Source organism: Ascaphus truei, chromosome 2, assembly GCF_040206685.1.
Source record: "Ascaphus truei isolate aAscTru1 chromosome 2, aAscTru1.hap1, whole genome shotgun sequence".
Classification (NCBI taxonomy): domain Eukaryota; kingdom Metazoa; phylum Chordata; class Amphibia; order Anura; family Ascaphidae; genus Ascaphus; species Ascaphus truei.
This window is the reverse complement of record NC_134484.1, coordinates 330,629,341-330,645,231: the sequence shown is the minus strand read 5'-3', so window position 1 is coordinate 330,645,231 and position 15,891 is coordinate 330,629,341. Positions and strand designations below refer to the sequence as shown.

The 15,891-nt window shown below is 40.7% G+C and overlaps 1 protein-coding gene across 5 annotated transcripts in view; it reads left to right on the top strand.

The window, feature by feature from the left end:
• The first annotated feature begins 10,589 nt into the window (after positions 1 to 10,589).
• ELMO1 (engulfment and cell motility 1) overlaps positions 10,590 to 15,891 on the top strand; it is a 395,377-nt gene continuing 390,075 nt past the window's right edge. For 3 of the 5 annotated variants that reach the window (XM_075586635.1, XM_075586631.1, XM_075586632.1), the window contains exon 1: positions 10,590 to 10,737. The gene's annotated coding sequence lies outside the window, so the exon portion shown is untranslated. The remainder of the gene's footprint in view (positions 10,738 to 15,891) is intronic. The other 2 variants (XM_075586634.1, XM_075586633.1) reach the window with 1 other exon arrangement.

Genomic DNA, 15,891 nt, shown 5'->3' with positions numbered 1-15,891 from the left:
ACACATTTTAACTCCTACCCCTACTCTGGTATCTTTTCCTCCTCCTTCAAACATGCAACAGTTATACCATTACTCAAAAACAGCAAGCTTGACCCTACCTGTCTTTCTAACTATCGATCTGTCTCTCTCCAGCTTTTTGCCTCTAAACTCCTTGAACGTCTTGATTTCTCTCGCTTGCTCCACTTTCTCAACACCTATTCTCTCATAGACACCCTACATTCTGGTTTCCGCACTGCTCACTCAACTGAAACAGCCCAAACTAAAATAACTAATGACCTCCATGCTGCCAAAGACAGAGTTATTACACACTGCTCATATTACTCGACATCTCTGCAGCATTTGACACCGTGGACCACCCTCTTCTCCTTCACATTCTCCATACTCTTGGTATTCGTAACAAAGCTCTATCCTGGATCTCCTCTTATGTCTTCCATTGTACTTTGAGTGTTTCTTCTGCTAACATTTCCTCCTCCTCTATCGATCTCTCTGTGGGGGTACCCCAGGGCTCTAAACTGGAACCTCTTCCCCTTTCTCTGTATACACTTTCTCTAGGTGACCTGATCACATCTCGTGGGTTTAAATATTACCTCTATGCCGTCGACACACAAATTTACTTTTCGAGCCCCGACCTTACACCTGCTGTACAGACCAAAGTTTCTGAATGTCTATCTGTGATATCATCATGGATGGCCCTCCAATGACTTAAACTTAACATGTCAAAAACTGAGCTACTCATACTTCCTCGCAAATCTAGCCCTACTACCTCCTTCCATATAACTTTTGGAAGTACTATCATTCTCCCAGTAGCCCAAGCACGCTGCACACTCGACTCCTCTCTCACTTTCTCCTCTCACATTCAAAACGTTTCTAAAACCTGTCGCTTTTTCCTCCGCAATATTACAAAGATACGCCCTTTCCTCTGTTGCTTGACTGCTAAAACTATCTCAGGCCCTCATTCTCTACCGTCTCAATTACTGCAACCTCCTGCTGTCTGGCCTTTCTGCCTCTCACCTGTCTCACGTACAATCTATGTATATAACTTGTGAGATACCGCTCACCAATATGATATTAATCCTGATGAAATAAATAATAAATGCAGCCGGTGCAAAGGGATGGTGATACCAAACACAAACACATACGGAGACAAAGAAGTCTCCTACAAGATCCCTATTAACTGCACAACAAGGCTAGTAAATATAGTAGGGGTTCGAATACTCCCTAACATATGGTAGGAATAAGCTGTATGGGGTACAGGTAAGTAACCGCTCCCAGCACTGTGGGAGGGCAGTTACCAATAAAAGCCTAATACTGGCCAAAACAATAAAGTTTTAATAATGAACACAACAACGACGCATAATTAATGACGCATAGTCTAATTCTCATTAAAAACAATTAAAACGCAAAGTGTGGGTGGCACCAAAAAGGGAATATATTGGATATTCCAAGGTCAATAGGCAGATATTCCCTTTGGTAGGTGGCTATATCTGAGGTGGAATAGCAAGATATATATCTATGTCAGGGCAGGTAGGTGTATATAGTTAACACATAAATAACCTCACAGTTTCCTAATAGAGCCTCCTCTCTCTGGGTAGGGTGCGGGTGTATGGTGAGGTGTGTGTATAGGCAGTCTCTATGTCCCAATGATCGTGATAGGCAAATAATGTATTGCAGATGGGCACTATGACAGAGCACCCAAACTGCGGTCTGCACGCAAGGAACACACTCCAATGAGCAATCAAACTCAGGAAAACCCACAGTGAACGCCGCATAGGCTGCAGACCAAATGCATACAGCACAACAAGCCAAAACAAACTGCTCCCCACTGCACAAGAGCGATCTCACCCGTTACACCTCCACGACGTCAACACGATGACGTCATCCCGACGTACGTTTCGCGCTCGGGGCTGGCGCTTTCAGTAAACTACCCAGGAGGTGGGGTCCCTGATTCTGAATGGGACCACCGCAGTGTTATGCCTACTGGGCCAGTCACAAGTCTGTAAGAGCTGCGCAGAGAGTTGCGCTTTCTCAGGAAGCGCCAGCCCAGAGCGCGAAACGTACGTCGGGATGACGTCATCGCGTTAACGTCGTGGAGGTGTAATTTCTAACTCGATTGCCTCATAAATCAAAAATTTGTATGATTTACGTGGGTGGCTGTGCAATGTCGAAGCTTCTGCCATTTCTTCTCTCTTCAAGTGTACAGTGTCTAAGTTGAATGCATACGGATGTCTGCTGAATGTGTGACTAGTTACATGTTATCTTCGCGGTTTGTTCCAAGGTTATAATACAACCTAACAGTTATACGCCTAGGTTTTCTCCCACAAGAAATTTGTTACAATAATTGGCTGAAATTCTTTGTCTAAGATACCCTCTTTTCAAAGGAATCGAAACTTTAATTTTGGCTTAGGCAATCAAAATTTGAAAAACAAGTTTACTGATTTAATTAAAATAACAATGTGTGTGAAATCATCTACAGTGCTATGACGAACAGATTTCTGCTTACACTTAGCTAAAATTAACCATACACACACATCTCTCTCTTTGTCTGTTTTTCTGTTTTTCTCTCTCTCTGTTTCTCTCTCTGTTTCTCTCTCTGTTTCTCTCTCTTTCTCTCTCTCTCTCTCTCTCTCTCTCTCTCTCTCTCTCTCTCTCTCTCTCTCTCTCTCTCTCTCTCTCTCTCTCTCTCTCTCTCTCTCTCTCTCTCTCTCTCTCACTCTCTCTGTTTGTCTCTCTTGATATATACATAGATATAGATATATATATAAATAAATATATATAATTAGATAAATATATATGTTGATATATATTTATATATCTATATATATTTAACTATATATTGTGTGTGTATATATATAGTATGTATATATATGTGTGTGTGTATATATATATAAGACATGCAAATGAACATACAGTAATATTTACAGTTGCTATATATATATATATATATATATTTATATATATATATATATCTTGCTACATTGAAGGCCTTGTTGTGTGCAAACAGGCCTTGTTGTAATTATCTTAACAGTTCATTACAGTTTATAACATTACTGTGTGAATTTGTTTGAGGGCCTAATTGAGTCAACTGTGTAGAAGTTGTATTTAACAGCAAACAAGGGCCTCTTTGCTGCCATGAAGACCTGTACTGTTCATTCTGATTATATATATATTATATACAGTATAGAGTGCTAAACTCTATTTATATATATTATAAATTATATATATATATATTTATCAGTTAATATATATATATACACACACACACACACACACACAGTGTGTGTGTGTGTGTGTGTGTGTGTGTGTGTGTGTGTGTGTGTGTGTGTGTGTGTGTGTGTGTGTGTGTGTGTGTGTGTGTGTATACATATATAGATAGAGATACAGAGAGACTACAGATATATTCATACAGGTTTACAGATCTGTTATTGTAAACAAAAATCATACATGATCACATGCCAACATTATGAACTATAAAAGAAGATTAAGGTAAGTAATGTCTTACAGAGTTAAGACACCAGAAAACATAACATTAAAATGTATGCTGTTATATGGGTACTTACTTAAAACTTTAAGTAAGTACCCATATAACAGCATACATTTTAATATTATGAGCATGAAATGACTATCTACATTACCAAATTAACCCACATACATCTCATCTTGAACAAGAGCTAAGTGAATGTCATCTTCCATTAACATGCCAAGTGTGTAATAATGTTGTACCATGAATCAACTGATGAGTAATAGATATTCATATGTTATAAAATATGCCTTCATTCAGTCAGTGAGCATTTATAAACATTCATGTGTACAAGGACATACTTGAATGTTATCAAGCATCTGCACATGATCATACATACACTATGCATGAAATAGTCTGCAGTAAACAAGACCAGTAAACCAAAACATTTAGTGAATGTGATAATTTATTTTTGTTTATCCTTTTGAGAGCGAGTCACAGCTTGTTGGCTGTTGTGTTTGCCTTTTCCCTCTTCCAAGTACTCTGGCCTTAACTGTACCACTTGTACTGGCCTGTGGCAGTTCTGTGGCACTGGGTGTGGGCAGTGGCAGTTCAGTGGCACTAAGTGTGGGCTGGTGCACTTCAGGGGCACTGGGTGTGGGCAGTGGCAGTTCAGTGGCACTGGGTGTGGGCAGTGGCACTTCAGTGGCACTAAGTGTGGACTGTTGCACTTCAGGGGCACTGGGTGTGGGCAGTGGCAGTTCAGTGGCACTGGGTGTGGGCTGTGGCACTTCAAGGGCACTGGGTGTGGGCTGTGGCAGTTGTGAAACAGTTGATAAACATTGCAAGAGTGATGGTGGAGCACTTTCTTGTTTTTGTGTTTTAATCTTTTTCCAAAAACTGGTTATTAGTAATTGTTGCCCTAACTTTCTTTTGCGTGTCTCATTTGTCGGTGTGAGTTCCATATTTTGAACATATGTAAGCGCTTGGATGTTGACAGGGACCTGCACAGAACTTGCACCTACTGTACCTGTATCATCCAGAACTGGGGAATGAAGAACTGATGACTCAGGAGAAAAAGTAGCAGCATGTAAAAATCCATCATCTGATGGGGTAAAGTGGAATAGTTGTTCTCTTGCTGTACTCCGAAACTGATTTGCTTGGCTTACATTCAGAACTAGTGCTTGTAATGTCCTGTTTACATTTAGGATTTCTTTAGGAACTTGGATGATGACTTTTTTAATTTGTGACATTTCTGATATTGACCTTTCATGCATCCTTTCAAGCACTGAAATCATTTCTGAATGGCGCCGATTTTCTTCACCCAAGATTCGTTCTTCAGAGGCTGCAATAGTTGAGTAGGTGTCACGAGCAGGAGGACTTGAATGCTGGGTTAATCCAGGAGTGTCAACATCTTCATGGTCACTTGAGTGAATTTGTCCTTGAGCGGCAACATCTGGTTCTACAACTAAAGAAAGACATTATGAATTGCCATGGAACTTTCACTTGTTTTTCAATATAATGAGAGTTGTTCTTACAGTGTAACACATAACATGTTTCCATAATTTTTAATTTGTGTCAGATTAAAAGTTTATGCTTGAAGTAACAATGATGTTTCGACTCAGTGTGAAAGAAGAATGAATGAAAGGTTGTTGTAACCTCACAACTCCTAGCTGATACTTTAAAACACACACAATACATGTTGTCAGGAAACACTACATCTTCTGTGACAATAACTGATGTGAAGTTCATTACATGTGAAAGGCATTTATTTTGCATGGCAAATTAAATTCTTCAAATGTACACATTATATGTGCTGCACCTAATACACTCACCTTCCATTCTTGATGATGACCTTGATGAGACAGGTGATGAGACAGGTTCAGTGTCAGGTGACACAGGAGCTGCAGGAGCAACTATATAGAAGAATAACGTCAGAATTTTATTGTCATGTGTACATAATTAACATGAAGTATCTGTAGTGGGAGTAGTTATGGCTAAATATCAGCATCACATAACGAAATGGCAATGATATGGTTTGGACAATCTGTATATTATGCATCTTAACATAAATGTACATGTGAACCTAATCGGCACATTTATTGTAAACACCATACAACATACAATGTTCATGCAGGAATGCGTTGTAAAATTAAGTGTTCTGTTGTCCATACACTGCATATGTTGTGTAGTAATCTAACTATAATAATGTACATCACTACCATGAAAGCAAAGTTGACTGTGCTTAGAATTCAGCACCTAATTGGGGAAATGTGTTTAGAGATCTGTCCGAACATTTAAGAGAAGCAGGTGTATCGCTCTATGTGGCTGACACTCAGCAACACATGCAGTGTGTCGCTCACAGATGGTACTGGTGTGATAAGGTGGTGTATCTATAACGTTAAAAGAATATATGAGTGAACGAATGACAAACGTACGTTTTCATATATAGTGGACTGGTGAGTGAAAGTATTCAGATAATTACCATTTCAAATGAATGTGATGAACTTCTGTTCACCTTGTCAGCTTCTAACAACTGTAGTCCCTCCCCCAAGATGTGACACCACCCTGACCTTTTATTTGATTCTAACACCTGTAAGCCGTCCCACAAGACTTGACCCTACCATGACCCAGTGATCTGGCTCTGTGCCTGACCCCACACCCTCTGTTCACCTCTATGCTGTGATTACATATTAATTGCAGCTGGTTTCACACACCGGTACATGAGCGAAATAAAAATATGAAGTGAGCTACATATGAACACAATTAAATACCATATGGTACATGTTCCTATTTATGCTCACATCATACTACATGAAGTGAAAAAAGAGCTTTAATAAAACATAACGAAATTTGTTTCTGCAAATTATTTATGTTAGCCTTTGAATGCACAATATTACATGCAAGACTTGATTAGGCAGTAATGGCCTGTTTATAGGTGTAACATAGATTATCACTAATATATATATATATATATATATATATGTATCGACACATACATGAAATAGTGAATTATGCATTTGTGTGCACAGACACAGTATAACGAAGTTATACATTTCTGTGACCAAAAAATGAGTGTGGGTGTGCTTTGTGGTTATGCATGTTAACCCATTGTTTGTACAAAGATTCACACATACATTCAGCTTTCAACTATAGGGCAAAGATGTTGAATGCTTTGTAAGGTAGAAGGTTGCAGTGTGTGTTATTTGGAAGATCATTACACATAATCCCTTCATGCAGGTCAAGTTGTGTATGTTTACTCATAATGATGTCATCCACGATAGCTGAGCCAATACATGTTTCCAAACACACATAGATCTATATATATATATATATATATATATATATATATATATATATATATATATATATATAATTATTTGTGTGTTTTTAGGACAACTATATATACATATATATAGAGATAGATAGATAGATAGATAGATAGATAGATAGATAGATAGATAGATAGATAGATATAGAGAGACATATATACAGATATATATGTTGGTATGCTTATATTGGGAAAAACTATAAGTTTCAGCGGAAATATAGATAAGAACTGTAACAAACGACACGTGTAGTACAGTAACATTTGTCACCTGGTGGAAATTGAGGGGAATAAATTCCGATATCTCTGTCACCTGCCAAACCCTCCACGACGACAGGAAGAAATTTTTCCCGCATCTGCTCCTCCAATGGAGTTAACGTTAGAGATTGTACTGGCGGCCCACCTTCAGTGGCAGAAGCATGCATCCGTTGTGCTTGGATTTTTTTCTTTAAGTTTGCCCTGAGATCATCGAATCTCTTCCGACAATTCGCCCGGTCCCTGACATGATTCCCACACACAGACACAGCCAATGTTATTTGATCCCACATTTCTTTTTTTGATGCTGAACTTGTCCGCCCTTGAAAGACATACAAAATATATGATGTTAATTATTATTAGAAAAACGAGCAGTTTCCTAAACTGCTACCTGTTCCAAGAGATACCAAACATGCTGGTTTAGGTTGAATATGTGGAGCACATGAGCATTTACGTGGAAACATACAAATCTACAGAAGCTTGCATGAATATTGTATGAACTTTGGCAAACTTTTTAGACTGATTGTTATGGTCGTTATAAAGCATGAAGGATTATGTGTGTAACAATTAACTTTAATTGATAGATATTAGAGAATAATAGCTTGATATTAAGACATCTCACATGACCTAGGATAACATGTCTTTGAACATTCAATGCAAAGATAGACTTACCTAGTAAATGCCCATACAGACAGTCATAGTGCTCCAAAATCCCTGTGACAAGAACTCTGTTTTCCTCTTCATTGAAACGAGGATTACGTGGCCACTCCACACGTTTCCTCCGAACACGTGCAGCCCCGGAGCTTGGCTGCTGCTGACTGGACTCTCCTTCTTCCAATGGAAGAGACTCCAAAAGCGGCCCACTACCAACCACCCCACCACCAGACACCCCAGCAGCACCACCACCAGACACCCCAGCAGCACCAGCAGCAGACACCCCACCAGCACCAGCAACAGACACCCCACCAGCACCAGCAAAGGACACCCCAGCAACAGCAGCAACAGAGCCACCAGCAGCACTCGCACTCACAGCAACACCACTCGCACTCCCAGCAACACCAGTCGCACTCGCAGCAACAGCACTCCCCTGAATCCTACATTCACTCAGACGCTTACTCACACGACTACCAGTACCACTCACACCAGCATCACTCTTCCTCTCCTTTCGGCCATACCTATAGCACTCACAAAGAACAGAAAATAAATTTAAACACAATCGCACTGAACACTTACAAAGTGAAAACAAGACAAAGATGTTAACAAAACAACACAGGACAAACCTCTCACAATACACAACAACTCTCTCAGTCAATATGGAATATGTAAATCGCCCAGCTCTGTGTGTGTCTCTCTCTCTCTCTCCCAACAACACAGAGAATGAATAAAAATACACGCTGCCTTTAAATGGGCCGCTCAATCAAAAACATTTTTGCTTCGGCAGATTCAGCAAGAAGTTTCATTGGCGAACCTAACACCACCTCGCCATGCACGCCGATACACCTGTGTGTGATCGGCAAATCATCGGCAGAGTGGGAACAAATGTTTTCGGCTTGATTCGGAAGGGATTCGGCACTTATTGCATACGGCGAGGGAAAATCGGCAGAATCATGCCGATAAGGAACACTTGGCGAGAGGACTTTTTCGGCGCTTACTGCATAGAGCCCTTAGTCTCTGAAAGGCAGATTTTCCTAGCTTTAAAACAAAGCCAGTTGCTCAGTCAATCACAACAGAGCAACTTTGAAAAGCCCGCCCAAGCTTCATTGACACAAGGCACTAGATGGTCTGGTTCTCTGCCTCGCCCGTCTCCTTACATACACTACACTAAACTATCCTTAGCATGGTGGTAGGAGGAGCGACCAATCAGAGCGTGGGAACCCTATCCCACTAGCCAATAGAAACAGGGGCTTGTCTCTTGGGTGACATCAGAGGAGGGGCTTGCCAAGCCAGCTCGGGATGCCCCCTGGGCAGAACATATGAACTGACCAATGGGAAACGCGCCGACATCCTGACGCTTCCCCTAGTCAACCCATTGCCACACACTGGGCAGGCTCCACTAGGTCTGACAGTCCAGAGGATCCCTCGCAGGGGGTCTCTGTTCTCCGGACTCAGTACTCCATCCTGCCCCGTCCACATAGTACCCCGACACCTCTCAACATCCGTCTCCTCTTTGCACTAAGGACTCTATGCAGACTTGCTGGCACCTTAAGCAGATGCCCTGGCTGACTGCATAGAGCCTTATAAGAAATGTATAAAACACAAAAAAACATATTTTAATACATGGGGACTTTGGGGAGACTCATGACTGTAAGCGATATTAGACTGAGATATCGGGGCTTGAAAACCAGGAGTCTGGGTGACACGGGGCAGCCACGATGTAATTCCACCAGCGTACCGGCAAATCATGCCTGCTCGCCGGGTACAATTAAGGTACTACCGGTAGCTCCGGTCCCCGAACTCCTGCAAACAAAATAATGGCATTTCTACCCAAATATCCCACCTAAAACTTACACACAGAAAGTTTCTTGAGTCTGGGGTAAAGGGAACATGAAAAGTGGAAAAGCAGAGGACACTTTAACTTTTGCATGTGATGATACTGGCCCTTGGCTCATAGTGCTAGGTAGCTGCCAGGGACCCACTGGGCCCAAGGGTAACCAGAGGGCTTAACCTTTATTATATAGCCTGGTTACCCTTGCCCTTCACAGACTGGTTATAAGACGTCTACTAATGAAAGTGAAATAACAAACCATGGACATATTCTCGCTTTAAGTTATAGTCTACACAGTATGTTGACATTGTGACTTCTTACAAACACACTTTCTGGGGCTGAAAAGACAGCAAACTCAACAAATGTGAATTCAGTGCAAATTACGAAGAAGAAAAAAACCCAGTAAATTATAATAATATTATAATTCTATTTTTGGGGTAAGTTTGTAGCAGAACTTGCTACTGTGGAGAGTGTTTGTTATGAGTTAAATGACTTGTCCAAAGCCTTAGCATGTGACTTGTGGTGTGTTTCTGATTGGAAGGGATAGATTTTCCCAAGGTGGAAACTGCATGGACAGGTTCCACAGAATGAGACCTGCAAAACCAGGACTGACAAGCTGGTAAAATCTTATAGTGTGAGATAGTCACTCAAAATATGACAGGGGATTATTATTATTATTATTATTACAGGTGGTTGTTATTATTGTTATTGTTATTATTATTATTATTATTATGGCAGGTGGTTATTATATGAACTTGTTCACCCTAACCCATCTGCATTGTCACCAGGACCAATAAACAAATAACACAACTTTAAGGGATAAAGGAGGTTGCAAAATGTAAACACTGGGAGCATCACACAAAGTTGGAGGAGAGGCGTGAAGTTTGACAGCAGGAATCTAACTTGCAGGATCAGCCGAGAGAAAGTGAAGAGAAGACGTCCATCTCTTAGTATATTGTATGATCTGCATAAAGGGATGGCTAGTATGACACACAGATGACATAGTGTGACAAAGAGAGAGTGCCCTGGTCACACAGCATTAATGCAGTAAGGCGGGCAGTGAGAGCAGGACACACTATTTGCTCTGCAGCTCCGCCCTCCCCAGCTCCTCCTCTGTCTGAGAGCAGAGGCTTGCAGCTGCTATACCAAAGCAAGGGGCAGAGAGACCGAGACATTAACAGCTTACAGAACGGATCGCTGCCCTGCACAGAGGTAGGGGACTGATACACTGAGAACCCTATGCTCTGCTGTACAATATCTTATTATCTAGCTGCATTGGTGCTTCCACTAAACCTATGTATACGACTCCCCACCTCTCCTAGAGGATGAGGGAAGTTGGGTGCACAGGACAGGGTTAGAGGTCCGGGTAGGGGGTGATTTGCTGATTGATTATCTACACAGGGTGCAAATGTTACTGGGGACCCCCCACACCCCTCATGACAGCACTGGGTATTCTGCTGTAGCTTTTTGATCAAGGGAAGTCAATACTGCTGCAACGTTGTAGCTAATAGAGGGGAATCTGCAAAGGGAGAGCCTGTTGCAAACAGTGCAATGGATGGGCGTTAGGAACTCGTGTGAGCAGCACGCATTAAAAAAATAAATACATATCCTCCTCCCAGCCCCCCTAGGTTTAGTGCTGATTGCAGCACGGGCTGTAGCTGCAGAGAGGGTTGGATGCACAGGAATGCTTCAGCATTGAGAGCCGCACGTTGTGCACTGGAGTTTACACTGTGTGTGACTGGCAGCTCAGTGTCTGCAAGAGGAGCTGGAGGCGAGGAGAGTGATTGATGGTGAATGTAACTTTGTTTCTGCTGTCTGTGGTCAGGTTGTAAAGTTACTGTGCAGTTTTCACTAGCCCAGCTAGTTAGTCCCTTTTTAAAGATACAATCCCTGATAAATCTCTACCTAAAAATATGTATAAGCATCTTGTTTGTTTATTTTTTGTTTTGTTAAGGACACCTTTCAATTAATAGAAATGAATTCTTCTGCACAGCCACTTATGTATGTATATCTTTTTTTATATAGCACCATTAATGTACATAGCGCTTCACAGCAGTGATACACATGATAATCATATAAATAACACATACTACAAATAACACATAATGGGAAGAAGTGCTTTCAGACAGAAAAGTGACATTTAGGAAAAGGAGTCCCTTCCCCGAAGAGCTTACAATCTAATTGGTAGGTAGGAATGTACAGAGACAGTAGGAAGGGGTTCTGGTAAGTCTGTCTGCAAGGAGCTGTGGTTTATGTATGAGGTGTAAAGTATCAGCTACTGATATGCTTCGTTAAGGAGGTTTTAAGGTGGGTCTTAAAGGTGGATAGAGAGGGTGCTAGTCGGGTATTGAGGGGAAGGGCATTACAGAGGTGTGGGGCAGTGAGTGAGAAAGGTTTAAGGCGGGAGAGGGCTTTAGATACAAAGGGGCTAGAGAGAAGGCATCCAATTTTTCATCCTGGAGCAGCCCATAGAGACCGGATTTTTTGATATTATAAAATGACTTGACGCATTGCTTTAACGATCCAGTTTTATAATTTGTAGAACATAACAACTTAACCTCCCTGCAAATGAAAGGAAAAAACTATTACATGTGAGCTGTCTTGAATTAACATTTTTATGATTTGACACCTATCAATCAACATCGTATGCATTGCACAGTAACCCTCATCTTTTCTTTAGTATCTTATAGCCCTCCAGAAAAATCTGTTTGGCTCTATGTATCTAATGGCAAATTCTGTTGAAAAGTCTTTATTTTGTCACAACCCGTGCTGAAATATACCTGCGCCTGGCTGCGTTTGTGTATTAATCTTAGTTGCGCCATTTTTGGGTACATTATGCGACGAGATTAGGGAGCGGGAGGAGTTAAACACAAGTTATATTTGCATATTAGCACTTGTCTAATAATTATTAATAAATGTGCCACTTGTGTTACTTTTGCTGCACGTTTTCTGCGTTGTTTTTTTTTTTTTTTTGCCGTCCCCTTAAAGGTGGTGTGATCCTTTTTATCTTAAAATACTAGCGCAGCATACGCAAATTTATAGAACAGTAGAAATACATTTCATAAATGTCACGTTTCTGACAGGAAAACAAATGCTATTTTTTTTTTTTTATGCAGCTGCATCAGTGCACACGTGCATCTTGATACATTAAGCCCATTGGGTTTGGAGGTTAAATGTCCTGCTTTTCCTCCATAGAAAAACATCTTTATGGGTCAATGCGTACTTGTATATGTTATTAGCTAGAAAAATAGATGTAAATAAAAAGTGTACTAAATACTAGTCAAGTATTCTGCTTTCTTGTGTCTTTTAAGAAGCAATACTACATCCCCTTCTTTTCCCCTTTTATGTAAAGCATGTAGCAATGTATAATTCTACTTTCTTACCTACTGTAAGCAAACAATCGTTTGGTGCTCCTGTTATAAATCTGTAAAAATCCTGATTGTGTTAATAAAATAATCAGTGTAACTCAGCAGCTTCAATGTATCCTAATATTACTAAGGTAACAGTATCTATTGTTACAGTTTGCAGCTCAAACTGCTGGGAACAGATGATCCCAAGCAGGAAAGTGCGTAAACTGGAGGGCGTGAGATTTTTCGGGGGGGGGGGGGCGTCGGGTGTTGCAGGGGCCCCACACTCTTCCCCAAGGCGTTTAAATTAAATGCCCGGAGATCGTGTGAGGCCTCTGCAACTTCCCTTACCTTGATTAAGACGGCTGGTGTGAAGCGTCGTCATTTGACGTCATGTGACGTGACATTACTTGACCAGCGGCGTGATTTGACATCATGTGACATCACATAACCCAGCAGCATCCTGATTATGTTACTAAAATAATGGCTGCTGCAGTCGGTGTAACTCAGCAGCTAAAATGTATCCTAATATTACTAAGGTAACAGTATCTATTGTTACAGTTTACAGCTCAAACTGCTGGGAACATTTGCAACAAATTATCCCAAACAGGAAAGATCTTGCACTGCTTGGGAGATGGTCTAAAGCAAGGGTGCGCAAACTGGGGTGTGTGAGATTTTCGGCTGGGGGGGGGGGGGGGGGGGTGGCGCTTACAGAGGCTCCACCTCTTCCCCCAAAGCATTTCAATTAAATGCCGGGGGAGTGAGCAAGGCCTCTTTAAGTCCCCTTACCTTGTTTCTGATGGCTTCGGGCGACGCGTCACCATGGGAACAGTGTCAAATGACGCCGGAGACGAGGTAAGGCAGGGGGGGGGGGAGAGCAGGCAGGGGGGTGCAGGGGAAAAAGTTTGCACACCCCCGGTCTAAAACTCTAGAAATGAAAGGATGCTTTCAAATTTCAACGGAAGTCCCACGGGGGGAGGAGAAGCGGTGCCCTGCTCAATAATGATGGAGGCTGGATCCCTGATTTTTATGCTGCCAGGTTAGAATACATTGATTTTTTTTTTCTATGCGATCCAGTCTCTATCATTAATGAGCAGTGCACCACTTCTCTCCATTTATTGCAGCTATTTTTGCATGGGTCCCGCATATGTACTAATTGTGGACCCACAGCTGCGGTTATCTTTCTGATGCGCTAACACTGGATTCTCTGCTCCAGGATTTTCTATATGCTTTAGAACACATTAAAAGTGGCATTAAGAGTATAATAATAAAAAAATTATAATAACAATGCAGTAAGTTTTATCTAGTACTACAAAACTGTTTATTAAAAAAAAAAAAAAAAAGCCTCATACGATTTCACATGTTTTGCTGCTTCAACAAGTGCTCTAGGGGGCAGGCTTATTTCTCAGTGAACTCACTCATTGAAGGTATAATAGTAGCATGTGAATTGCTCTGCAGTTCAAAGGTGACCTGTTACTACTTTTTGTTTTTAGATTGTAATTTTTTTTCTTCCTTTAGGTGTAATCCTTAAAAACTTATCTTCATTAAACTCTGAATTTTCTTTACGTGCTGCGACACTACAGGGAAAACTGCTTATCCTGTTTCAATTGTTGTGGACAGTGGTCAGCAATGATGTTGCTGTCCAATTCAATTCAAGTAGAAATGTAAAACATTAAGACAAGAAATTGGGATGCAGAATTTGTATACGAATACTCTGATTTCCTGTGCTTCTCTCAAACTTTGTGCAACTTTGTTGCATAGCTCTAATGATTATCCCAAATTAGACATCAGTGTGTCATTTTCCCATCCTCTATTTATGCATTTGCTTATTCATCTGCTGCCTTTCTTTAATTTACCTTTGGTACAGGCAGAGTGTGGAAAGGTATTTTTTATGTTTTGATTCCTATGTATGTGACGTGTGATGTCATTATGTATGTGCATAAGAGAGTGGAAGTTTACCTGGGCTGTTCATTCTAGGACGTAAATGACTGAACAGTGTGGCATGTTCACTATTTAGCCTATTGACACCTGTTTGAAAAAAAGAGTTGGACAAGAACAAATATTTGTAAATATATTTTTTGAACATTTATCTTTTCCTTGGTAAACAAGCTCTTTGGAGGGTTTTTCAATCTCTAACTAATATCTTTTGGTGATAAGACTGTTTTTAGTCCTCAACTAGAGTGGATGGGTGTTTTTTCTTTGTCCATTGTTTGTGTTGTATTTCTAATGCCTTTATAATCAAGAGATAAACACAAGTACCTCATATGATTGAATTCATTAGATCCAGAAAAAAGCAAAAATAATGGAAATAGGTAAAATTGTTACGAGTGGATGTATCTTTCTAAGAGAGCAAGTTACACTGTTACACATTTTTCTTTCTCCTTGACCTGCTTACTGTACATGGGTCTGTCTTATAGTAAGGTTTAGTTAGGAACTATGCATAGTGCATATACAGCAAAGGTTTACTTTAGGTCAATATGGGAATTTGAATCAAAGGTTGTAAATGAGCATTAACGGTAAGAACATCTGTTTTTATATTGTGTCAATTTGTATCAATGTATTCTGGTGCTTTGCTTGTGTCAGTGGGATGAATATGTGAATTGGTTAGGAGAGGAGTTGCGTGACGCAATTTTATAGTGGCATGGACCCAGGTTTGTATCGAAGACTTGTGCCTAATTTAAATGATCCAGGTCCAATGTTGCATTATACCTTATGCCCAAAAGATCAGCATACGTTTTCAACATTTGATTCTGGGGAAATTGAATGTACTTTTGCACTGTTTGAGAGCAAAATGTATTATATTGCTACACATGTATGGTATTCACCTGGCTCTAGATTACCAGGGAAAGTTTGAGGAATTCTTCCTTTTTTTTTAAAATATTCCCACCAAATGGATTCCCCTTGGAAGAGGAGGGAGGTAGGCAATTTAAGAGGTCAACACAATATACTTCGAAGTGGCAAGAATGGGGACTTCCGTCCAAAAAGGGCACCAATGAACACTTTGGAGTATAATGAATTT